The following is a 13,009-nucleotide window of genomic DNA, read 5'->3' on the forward strand; positions in this document are numbered from 1 at the left end:
AGAGACACAGTATGTATGAATACTTTCTTCTTAAAAAGTTCCAGAGATGTGCTGTACAACATAGTGCCTATAGTTAACAATGCTACTGTGTACTTTAAATTTTTTTAATCTGAGTGTAGAGATCTAAGATCAAAGAGTGTAGATCCCATGGTAAGTGCTCTTACCACCCCCCAAAAAAAAAAAAAATCCCACACAAAACCAAACCAAACCACACACAAACAAAGGGACTAACATGAGCACACATAGATGTCTAAACTCACCAAATTATATACATCATGTGCAGTTTTCTGTATACCAATTCTATTTCACTAAAGCTGGGGGAAAATTAAGCGGGTTTCTTGTAACCAGAATATTCTTTAAATTGAAATGATACAGACTTCACATTTCATGCCTACCCCCGATTTTGTTGCCAAGTTTGTTTTATATGCTTGCATATTTTTTCTGAGCATATGTACGTATGAGCCTCAAAAAGCAGCTTTGGACTGTTATTACATTCTTTTTCTTTTAGAGGTAGTATCACACTATACTTAATGTTCTAGAACTTGCTTTTTTTCAGTCAACAATACATCTCAGAGCTCTTTCCCTATTAGTCCATGGCTCTTCCTCATTTTTTAAAAACAGCTGTATAATATTTCGTAGGATAGATGCACCTCTGTTTATCAACCGACTCCCTACTGTTGAATATTAAGGTAGCTTCCCATGATTTGTGACTTTTACAGAAATGACAATCAAAGACAAATGGCAGACAGTACCTCGGTGGTGGAGATGTGGCTTCAGATTCTGTAGGCAGATCTGCACAAATGTCTCTCTCCTTTACTAGATAAAACCCAGTGAATCAACCTGGGTCTGATGACACAGCCCTTGGATGCATTGCCTTCAGGCCTGAGTCTGGGTCCCAGCCCTGTCACTTCTAGTGTTTGTGGCCTTGGGCAAAGATTATATCCTCTCTGAGCCTGTATTTTCTCTCCTACAAAATGGGCTGATAACAAGATCTGTCTCTGAGGGCTGTCTGACAACATATGATTCCTGGTGAGTGTTTAGTGTGTATAAACACTCAAAAAATGCTGCTGCTTTTCTTATCTAGTTAAACATATCCTCAACCTTTGATCCAATAATTCCCCTGCTAGGTGTTTACGCAAGAGTCATGAACACTTAGATCCTCGCCGAGACCTGTGCATAGGTGTTCACAGCACCTTTATTCGTAATCACCCCAAATTGAAGAAGGCCCATCAGGAGGTGGATGAACAAATTGTGGTCCACCCATGGCAATGGAATATACCTCACCAATGAAGAGCAGCAAACCACTGATACATTCAACAATATGGGTGCGCCTCGAAGTCATTATTCTGTGCAAATGAAAAGCTCTTAAGATATGAACAGTATGATTCCATTCATACAATGCTCTAGAACAGGCTACATTAATAAATAGTGAAAGAAAACAGACTGATGGTTGCCTGGGGGCGGAGGGGTTGACCAGGAAGAGGTGAAAGGGAATTTTCTGGAGGACAGAAATGTTCTATATCTTAACTGGGATATTAAACTTGCACAGATGTATGCATCTGTCAAAGCCCATCCAGTTGTCTTCTTGAGTGCCTTCTGGGTGCAGGTACCAGGGAGAGAGCTGGCAACAAGATAGGCCAAGATTCTGCCCTTGGGGGCTCCATAAACAAGCATGCAGCCTGATGTCAGGTAGTGCTAACTGCACTGAAGCAGAATGAATCAGGCAGAGGGGCTGGAGGAGGCAAGAGCTGGGGATGCATCTTTGGTGGCCAGGAAAGGGTGCTCTGGGAAGGCCATACATGGGCAGAGGCTGGGTTGAAGCAAGAACATCAGCCAGGAGATCTGGGGAGAGGGTGTTCCCTAGAGAAAACAGCTGGTGCAAAGGCCCTGGGGCAGTTTCCTACTTACACAGCATGTTCAAGGAAGGAATGAGGCCAGTGTGGCTGGAAGAGGAGGGAGAGAGAGCCAGAGGTAGAGACACAAATATTGAGGGGCATACTGTTTGGGCATTTGTGCGCCAAGGGATAAATTTTGTTTTCTTTACTCTAAGTGAAATGAGAACCACGGGAGGATTGGGAGCTGAGGAGGGATGCAAACTGATAGGTGTTAACAGCCTTCCCTCTCAAGAAGAGACTGTGGGGGGCGGGGGTTGGCCAATGTAGGAAGACCATTGAAGAGGCTACTGCAATGGTCTGAGCAAACAGTGACGGTAGCTGTAGAGGTGGCAAGAGGTGGTCAGGCTCTGGGAATATTTTGAAAGCAGAGTCAGCTGACAGATTGGACGTGGGGGTGTGAGAAAGAGACTGGAGTCAGCGATGACTGTGAGGTTTGGGCCCAAGCCACTGAGCTGGGGAGGCAGGTGGAAGTTTCGTAAATGTACCAAGCTGTTTCACACCTCCAGGCCCTGGTGCGTTCCAGTCCCCCAGCCTGGAATGCCCTCCCTTCTCCACTTCCCACCTCCAGCTTCAGCCTCGCCCCTGCTGTCATCATAGCTGAGCCAAAATGTCACCCTCTCTGGAAGCTTCTCTTTAACCTTGGCTCAGCATGGTGTGCCCTCTTGTGTGTGCCCCACAACACCTGGCTCTTCTTTTCCCAACGGGACGGTCAGAGTTTATTTGCCAGCACCTCGGGCCAAGTGGGTAACACTTGAGTGACAGAGGAGGGGCCATGGCTTTAGCCAGGTAGCAAATGCATCAACAGGAAATGACCTTGAATCCATACCTTCATTCAGCAACTATGCCTAGTGCCAGGAACTCTAATAGGCACTGAGAAGAGAGCAGGGAACAGGAGAGGCAGATCTCTGCCCTCATGGGTCTCTACAAGGAGAGACGACAATAATCAAAGCAAAGAAGTAAAAGATCTAGTGTGTCTCATGGTGATGATGATGGAGAAAAAAATTGGGATTCCATGTGTGAGATGAGGTGGGGGTGTGAGGAGGGGCAGTTATTCATAAGGTGATTAGGGAGGTTTCACAGAGTCACTGAGAAGGTAACATTTGAGCATCAACCTAAAGGACATCAGGAAGAAGCCATGTGGATATTGAGGAAGAGCAAACAGCAAGTGCAGAGGCCCTGAGGTAGAAATGTGTTTAGAATATGGGGGGAACTTGGAGTAGGCCAGCGTGGCCAGGGCTGATGAATAGAGGTTAGAGAGGGTTCAGAGAGGGAATGGAAGGGGAAGGGGACAATCTGGCAGGACTTTGGGGGCCACATGGAGGACTTCCCTTTTTTACTCCAAGTTAGATGGAAGCCACGGAAGTGTTCTGAGTAGAGGAGTGATGTGATTTGATTCAAGTCAGCAGGATCACCGTAACAACAGCAATAATAATTGACATTTGTTGAGCATGTCCTACTGACCACAAAACTTCAGAAATTTGTGCAAGCAATGTTGAAAGAAGGTTGACCAGTTGTCCAATTTCAAGCCCCCCCCCACCCCACCAGCAGGTACTCCAAATATTTCCCTTTCTCTTAGCCCAAACCATCACTAAGCTTGCTACAGTCTCTCACCCAAACATACCCTGAAGCAATTTTTCAACAGCTTTACTGAAACAGAACTCACATATCATGCAAATTCGCCCGTTTAAATTGTACAGTTCAGTGGGGCTTCGTATATTAACCAAGTTGTGTGACGATAATTACAGTCAATTTTAGAACATTTTCACCACCTCAGGAAACCCCTAAGCGACCCCTACTGCAGCCCCAGGCAACCGCTAATTTACTTTCTATCTGATTTGCCTATTCTTGACATTTCCTATAAATGGAATCGTACAGTATGTGGCTATGTGTGTCTGGCTTCTTTCACACAGCATGTTCTCAGTGTTCATGCATGTTGTAACATCTGTCACTAATTCATTCCTTTTTGTGGCCGAATAATATTCCACTGTACGAATATAGCACATTTTGTTTATTCATCAGGTGATGGACATTCGGGTTGCTCCCACATTTTGATTATTATGAATAATGCTGCTGTGGACATTCTTGTATAAATGTTTGTGTGGACACGTGTTTTCATTTCTTTGGGGAAATAACTAGGAGTGCTATTGCTGAGCCATATAATAATTCTGTGTTTAACCATTTAAACACTATCAAAGTGTTTTCCAAAATGCCTGCACTGTTCCCACCAGCATTGCATAAGGGTTCCGATTTCTCCGCATCCTTGTCAACATTTGTTATTGTCCTGAAGCGTTCTGCTCTCTACTGCCAGGAACCATCTCTCACCTGGACAATCAAAGTCTCCTCCTCCCTGGGCTCCCAGCTTCTGCCCTCTGTCTTTCTCCATACTGTAAGCAGAGAGAACCTATTAGCACCAAGGTCAAGTCCTGCCCTCTGTTGGCGTCGCAATATCAATGTACACACACACACCATATGCGGAGAGAGCTGATGGCTACTCTAAAAGTTTATTAAACTACACAGGCTTATAAAGCAAAAGAGAACAAGTATGGAAAATGTTTAACTACGGTATGACATTTTATGACCCCCTAGACGCACAGATTGTTTTAAGGTCAGGATCTTAAGATCCTTTGATATTTTTAATAGATTACACTCGTCATGGAGCCAGTGAGCCTCACTTTGTATCAGGGCGGAACATATAGGAAAACAGCTGCTTGACGACATTCTTTCTGACTCAGGTGGCTGTGCCTGTCTTAGGTTGCCCCCCTCTGGGGATCTTACCCGTCTTTGGCTTAGCAGCCTTCTCACCTCTGAGTCTGCAGCCTTTTATAACTTGTTTACCATTCCGGCCCAAGGCTTGTTCCTTTGTTCACACAATCGGGGAGCTACATTTCCCCCTTTTTTATTTTGTTTTAAAGCAACGAAGCAATCGTGTTGTACAGAGGCTAGAAGCCCCATCATAGCCAGTGTTTGTTCTTGTGCCTGCTGTTGTTTATACAATCGACACATACATCGTAACATGCACAGGATAATGATACCAAGAAGGCAACAAAGTCCCACATTAAGGAAAATCTGCAAATTCACTCTGCAAAGGCAGAGTGAATACTTTGCACTTGTTCATCTAATTTAGTTTGCAAGTCATCAATTTTCTCATTGAGGGACGCGTTAAATGCCCCTTGTAAATGATGTTTTACCATATATCAAAGTATATGCGTTTCGTTATAATGTCTAGGAGTGGCACATTGCATAGAAAATTGCCAGTCACATTTGAGGCGTAATCTACTAGCTAAGGCCTCTTGCTGTTCCCCCAGCCATTCTACTGCAGCCTCTAGCGTTTGTAATCTGGCCATAATGCTCTATCAATATCCACCTGTGTTTGTAATTCTCGTGTGATGTTGGTTAACACCTTTTCCACAGTATGAGCGGTGTTAATGGACAAAACTAGGGCTGTAGTAGCGGCAGCAGCAGAGGCAATTATAATCACAGCTGATACTATGAAAGCTATTAGCGTAGCAATAAATCTTGGGTCGAATCTTTTTAAAGGACTCTAAAAGTACATATAAACTTTGTGCATTAGACCAAGTCCTATTAAGTGTTGCCGGTAGCCAGACACTAGCTCTCCTTTTCAATGCCCTAACAAAAGACACATTATGAGAAGTTACATTAGCATAAGATAAAAAATCAGAATACCAGAAAGGTGAGGATAATTTGATCGTATACAATTGATCAATAGTAATATTGGGCTTTGCAGGCCCCCATACCAGGATGTATGGATGCGTAGTACATATCATAACTGAATTGGAAACATTCCGTTCTACTTTCATGGAATAATTATCAGAATGGTTGTCATATCGGCCATGATAAAGAAGCCTGTTGATAAAAGGCAATCCCAACCTCCAAACTGTTTTATGTACAGGACTAAAAATTGTATTTCCACCCATGAGTTGTAGTATCGGTCCGGAAAGGCCATGTTCACTCCACGTGATGGGAGCTGAAGAATTTGTCAAACGGTATGGAGACATTTTTACTGCTTAAATATCCATGAGGCCCCCCAATCCAGCAGAGTCACGTTAAAAATAGTCTTTTGTGGGGTTGGGGGGATAGTTCAAAGTGACAGATCTCATGCTTAGCATGCATGAGGTCCTGGGTTCAATTCCCAGTACCTCCTCTAAAAATAAATAAATAAACAAACCTAATTACCTCCCCCTCAAAAAAAAAAAAAATAGTCTTTTCCGGGTTGAGGAATCCGACAAGGGGCCCATTGCACCGAATAAAACTTACACCTCCAGTCTGTTTTCGGCCGGGAAATGGGTATAGGAGGAACTCGAGAAGCATTTACAAATGTTGTAGAGGATGTAGATACAGCAGTAATAGATGTAAGGTTTGCTGCGATATCTCCCTTTTTTGGTTGGTAGTATAAGTACAATTGAGCTTGCAATTTTATGCATGAAGAATCGCTTGTGTTGTCAAACTGGGTGCATATCGGAGGGTTGTGAGAATACAACGTCAGAGAATCGTCGCTGCGCAGATTAATTTCCAGTACTGGTCACCGGTGGGATCCATGTTCCACCTGTCCACTCAATCGTTAGAGGCAAGAGGGGGAACTGCACGCCACCAAGTTAAGGGTGTAAATAAAGGAGGATTCAGAATATAAGCCCAATAGCATAGATTCGTGCTTGCAGAAGTGAAAGTAGAAGCTGAGATACCCATCATGCGTAAGTATACAGAAAGCATACTAACCTGTAGAAAGGTCAGCTTCATCAGCCGTGGAGCACGAACGAACATATTTTTGCGGAATCCACTGAAGACCATCACCTGTGTCAATGCATAAAGACCCCCTCTTCCAACGTTTCACCTCAAAGGGCCCCTCCCATTTACCCACGAATGGTTTCTTCACCCAAGCTTTCTTATTTGCAGAGGGTATAGGTATGGGAGGAGTTGAAAAACGGACAGCTGCAGTAGAGCCATCCTTAGTGTGACTCAAACAAGCAACACTGTAAAGTGCATGGCGTAATATATTATGCGCCTCCTGTGCCCCATACTTCCCCCCTTTTAATTTATGCAAATAAGACTTCAGAGGACGGTGACATCTTTCTATAATAGCTTGTCCTGTAGAATTGTAAGGAATCCCAGTATTATGTTGAATTTGCCAATCTTGACAAAATTGAGAAATGCTTTTTGCAGAAAACTCAGGCCCATTATCCATCTACATGTATAGTGGCCTCCCAAGCACACTGAAAGCAGAAAGCCAGTGTCTAATTACGTTAGCAGCATTGCATTTTGTATGAAGAGTGGCATATAAGAATTTGGAATATGTATCTACTGAAGCAATAATATATTTTAACCTGCCAAAAGGTGGGAAGAAAGTAGTGTCTGTCTGCCAGATTTGATTAGCATTGATTCCTCGTGGATTAATACCTTCAAGGTTATATAAGGGTTTTGTTACAGTAAATTGATTACATTGAGAGCAGGCTTGTATTATACTTTGTACTCGATGCCTAGTAAGAGAATATATAACTCTCAAGGCTGTTGCATTGCTATGATGTAATTCATGAAAATGTGGTGCCTTAAGGAAGGCAGAAATATTTATAGATTTACAGGTATCTCGCGTAAAACCTGAGACGATCTTATCAGCCTGTGCATTACCTTCTGTTAAGGGGCCTGGTAATTTAGTATGAGATCGTATGTGAGCTATGAAGCAAGGGTGTTCTCTTTCCATCAGTAACCCCTTGATTGCCAAAAAAGTGCTGTAAGTGTATCTTTGAGGGGGATTTTGGTAGAATAGCAGTGATTAAAAGGGGTACCGCATTAGCAACATAAAGAGAATCAGTAATAATATTTAAAGGAATATCCTTATGTTGTCGAAGGGCTAATTTAACAGCGGCCAATTCCGCAATTTGAGTACTTTTATGTCCTTTGGAATAATGTGTGCCCCATTTGTTGCCATCGTGCCATGCTATAGCTGCCTTTGTTGTTTTTCCTGATCCATCTGTAAAGACAGTTAAGGCTTTGGCCAATGGCATCTCTGACAAGACAGCAGGAAAGCTAAGAGGCACTTGCATGCAAAATTGTAATAGAAGATGAGAGAATTTTTTAAAGGTTATCTGTCCTAAATAATTTGCTAGAGACAACTGAATGTCTTCATTAGTAGAGAACCAAGTATGAAATTGAGAAGATGTACAAGGAAGGTTTATGCTGTGAGGGTCTGACCCTAGTAATTGCAGGCATCGTGTTTGTCCTTTATTAATTAAATCAGCAAAGGTATGGAAAATGGTGGGTAGTACCTTGTGAAAGGAATGAGATAAGTATACCCATTCCAAAAAATAAATTTGTGAATCCCTCTCTTGTGCCAAGAGGCCTGTACGTGTTTGTGGTGTATTAATAATGAGAAGCAATATTGGAAGGTCTACTTGTATCCTATTTAAGAATTGCTTTTTTATGGCTGAATTAAGGCACTGAAGCTCTGTTAGATCTTCAGGTGTTACTGTTCATGGGGAAGCAGGATTTCTGTCTCCTTTCCGTAAAGAAAATAGATGATGTAAACAATAAGTAGGAATACCTAAAAATGGTCGAATCTAATTAACATGCCCTAATAAATAACTGTTGTAATTGTATAAATGTCATGGTCTGTTTGATATTTATTTTTGAGGTCTAATAGTTTGTGCATCAATATTCACGCCCAGGAACTTCCAGGGAGTACGATTTTGAACTTTGTCTTGAGCAATAAGTAAGCCTTTAGATTTCAAAAGAAAGTATAGAGAGTGATATAATTTAGAGAGAGTATCAGAGGATTCAGCTGCAAGCAAATTGTCATCCATGTAATGGAAAATAAAGGCACGTGGAAATTGTCTTCTAGGGCGGAGAAGTCCTCCAATTAGCTGCTGGCAAATGGTTGGACTATTTTTCATTTCCTGGGGCAGAAACTTCCATTGGTATCATTGAGGAACTGCCTGGTTATTGCATACAGGTATAGTAAAGGCAAACTTCTCTTTGTCATCGTCATGCAAAGGTAATGAGAAAAAACAATCCTTTATATCTATGATTAGTAAAGGCCAGGAGTCTGGAATTAAAGAAGGGTTGGGTGACCCTCTTTGTAAGGGTCCCATTGGCTGCATGATGGCATTAAAGGCTCTAGGTCTTGTAGTAGACGCCATTTACCTGATTTTTTTTTTTTAAGTAACAAAAACAGGAGTGTTCCGAGGACAAGTAGAAGGCTCTATATGACCCAACAACAATTGTTTCTTGACCAGTTTTTGAAATGCCTTATGTTTTTCTTTAGGAAGGGGCAACTGCTTCATCCAAATAGGCTGTTGTTGGGTCCATGTTAGGGCAATGGGAGGAACACTGTGGGTGAGCTCAGTGGCCCCTATTAAAAAGGGTCTATTTTTAAAGATAAGTTTTATTGAGTCAGTAAATCTCTTTTTCATAAGGAGTAAGGAATTGGTAATATAAAGGGAGCCACCATAGCCATTTTGTTTTTAGGGCCCTTGACCTTTAAGACATTGCAGCTAAACTCAGGGGTCATAATAACTCCTATGCCCTGGACAGCCACGTAAGTTTTTTGTTTAGGCCAACTTATAGGCCACTGCGATGAAGAAATTATGGTTTTATTAGCCCCTGTGTCTGTTAATCCCTGAAAAGCACATTCTTGAATGGTTACAGTAAGAGTGGGCCTTTTATGAGTTAATGATTGTATCCAGAAGGCCTGCTGTGCAGAATGTCCGAAAGCTTGCTGGCCTCTTTGTTCTTTCTCAAAATATTGGGGTTTTAGATAAGGAATTAAAATTAGCTGAGCAATACATGTATAAGCTGGTATAATGTAATAAGAGGAGGAACGGATCATAATCTTAATTTCTCCTGTGTAATCATTGTCTATTACCCTGGGGAGAACAGTAAGTCCTTTTAACCCGGTGCTAGATCGTCCCAATAACAGACCAAAGTAAGAAAAGGGTAAGGGACCCCATACTCCAGTGGGCAGAAGATAAGCTTTTTCAGCATCATTTAAAATTCCATCGTTGACAGTCATCAGATCTATTCCAGCGCTCCCAGGGGAGGCTGAAACAGATCGAGGACTGACAGGCGCTGTGGTCGTTGTTGTTGTTGACCATTGCTCCCTATATTTGTTTTTTCGGGGCACTGGGGAGAATGCCCCGTTTCAAGTTTCCCAATGGCTCCATTTTTGTAGCCAGAGCATTACCATAACCAAGGGCAATGTTTGGCAATTGCTAACAATAAATTTCGTACATCCGTCGGAGAAAGCGAAACGGAAATAGCTTTTAAGAGCTGTTGCAAATTTTTAAAATATAACCTCTGTTGCACGGTCAGTTGCTGAGCCATGGTAAATCACGGCGGGCCTGACTGGCTGAAAAGAAAATTCCCCTGAATACTCACATGTATGAAATGCCGCCAAGTTGATATCACGTCGGGGTCACCAAACGTTGGCGTCGCAATATCAATGTACACACACACACCCCATATGCGGAGAGAGCTGATGGCTACTCTAAAAGTTTATTAAACTACACAGGCTTATAAAGCAAAAGAGAACAAGTATGGAAAATGTTTAACTATGGTATGACATTTTATGACCCCCTAGACGCACAGATTGTTTTAAGGTCAGGATCTTAAGATCCTTTGATATTTTTAATAGATTACACTCGTCATGGAGCCAGTGGGACTTACACTGTATCAGGCAGAACATATAGGAAAACAGCTGCTTGATGACATTCTTTCTGACTCAGGCGGCTGTGCCTGTCTTAGGTTGCCCCCCTCTGGGGATCTTACCCATCCTTGGCTAACCAGCCTTCTCACCTCTGAGTCTGCAGCCTTTTATAACTTGTTTACCATTCCGGCCCAAGGCTCTTCCTTTGTTCACACAATCAGGGGGCTGCAACCTCCTCAGAGTAGAACTCCTGGATAGTTCCTCATTGGCTGAGAATAAATCCAAATTCTCACCATGCTTGGCTCACCTAGCCAGCCCCTGCTCACCTCTCCGATGTAACACATGTCCCCACTTCCTGCCCATTCAGACCCAACCACACCAGCCTCCTATTTACTTCTTGATGCCCCAAGGGCTATCCAGCCTCAGAGCCATCCCCAGGGCCATTCCCTCTGCACCAGTCCTCTTTGCCTTGCTTTCCCCTACCTCTTTCTTTCCCCTCACAGATCTGGGCTTTAATGTCACCTTCCAAGAAAAGCCTTCCTTGACTCCTCCCTCAACTTCTTTCTTATTGCATTTAGTATGGTTTGAAGTTGCATGTCCGTTCCTGTGACATTTTGCCCAGTGGCTGCCTCCACCTTAGGCAGGGCCCCACGAGGGTGGGTGAGCATCAGTGCCTGACATGTAATGAGAGCAAACTAAATATTTGTGCTCATTGCCCTGCCCTCAACAGACACTTCCTACCTTCCTCTGCCTGCGCAGTTCCCTCTGCCCAAACACACTATTCCCTCTTGTTTCCTCTGGCTAATTCCCACAGGGCCTGAGTTTCATGTCCCTGTCTCTCAGATACTATTTCAGCTAATACTTTGTAATTTCTTGTTTCAGTTTTTACTGTTACCCATAAGGAAAAAAAAAAATATATATATATATATATATATACACATACTAGATAAATATTGTGACTAGGTCATATATATTTACACAAGCAACATTTCTTAAGACTTTACACTCTTAAAAATTATGTCTACCTATATTTACCACATTAGAAATTAACTGATACATTTAAAAATATTTGTTTATTAATGTATTTAAAAATAATAACAAACCCATTGCAGTTAACATAGAAACCTATTTTATGAAATATAATGACTTTCCCAAACAAAAAAAGTTTAGAGCATTGGTTTTATCATTTTGCAAATCTCTTTACTATCTGGGTCAACAGAACACAGCTGGACCCTTGTAGCTGCTTCTGTGTTTAGTCATGATATTGCACGCTGTGTAGCTTCTGGAAAATTCCAGTGGACGCTCATGAGAGAAGGAGAGTGAAAAAAACAGGTAACATCTCAGAGTTAGTAGGAGAAGAATTTTGACTTCCGTTATCCCCTGACAGGGTCTCGGGGACCCCTAGGGGACACTTTGAGAACCTACTGACATACAGGCCCACAGTTTGGAAATCAAAAAAGCGCCGTAAACAAAAAGTTTTATCATAGGTTTGGAGGCAGAACGTGACCTAAACAGAGTCACAGTCTTGAATTATTTATCCCTCTTACTGGGACTGTCCATACATTTCACCTTAGAAATACGCCAGCCAGGCTGCCCCAGACCACACTGGGGCTGTTCAGAATATACAGTATATATTCTTATGGCCTTGTTAAAATCTAAAAATTACAAAATCCATAATATATCTGCCCTCAGGGTTTCAGATAAGGGACCTGTCAGAAATAAAAGTTCCCTACATTGTATTTTCCCTTCATATTCTAGATTATTCTATGTTGTTTTTCAAAAAACTCTGGTCTCAACCTGAAAGCTTGATGTCAGACCTCAGTAATGGCTCACTGTTTGAAAAACTCTAGAGACTTTCTGTAAGTTCCTGCGACACACATCCTCCCCAACAAGGGTAGAGAATGGGTTTGACTTGTTCCGTGCTGCGCCCCCAAAATTCCAGCAAAGGGCTTGGCTAAGCACATAGTGGAATTAATAAATGTTTGTTGAGTGAATGAACAGAAAGCCAGGAACAGAGTTAGGCCTGCATCCCCGCCTGTGCCCGTCTCTAGGACTCAAGAATCCTGTCCACACCATTTCCAAAGACCCAGGCAGCGGAGACCAGGATCCTGCTACCATCACCCACCCGCGGCTTCCTCCCTCTGGATGAACCAGAACTCCATTTCCCACAAGTCTCAGGGCTGGGACTACATTTCCCATAAGCCTCTGCTTCCGCCAGGTTCTGTGTCCTTCAGCCACCCGGGCAGATAATTGCACCTTTCCTCACCACCCCCAGCCCCCAGTTCCGTTCTCTCTACCTATATATATATGGTCAACCTACCCTGCAGCCATGGTCCCGGCACACCTTTCCTCCCACCCCTCCTGGCGTGATGAACCTGCCTCAGTTTCTCGAACGAGCCCCCCCTCAGAGACAGCTTCCTTCTCCTCCCCCACCTCCCCCTCCCCCTCCAATGGGGTCGCC

This window comes from Camelus ferus, chromosome 9 (genome assembly GCF_009834535.1).
Source record: "Camelus ferus isolate YT-003-E chromosome 9, BCGSAC_Cfer_1.0, whole genome shotgun sequence".
Taxonomy (NCBI): Eukaryota; Metazoa; Chordata; class Mammalia; order Artiodactyla; family Camelidae; genus Camelus; species Camelus ferus.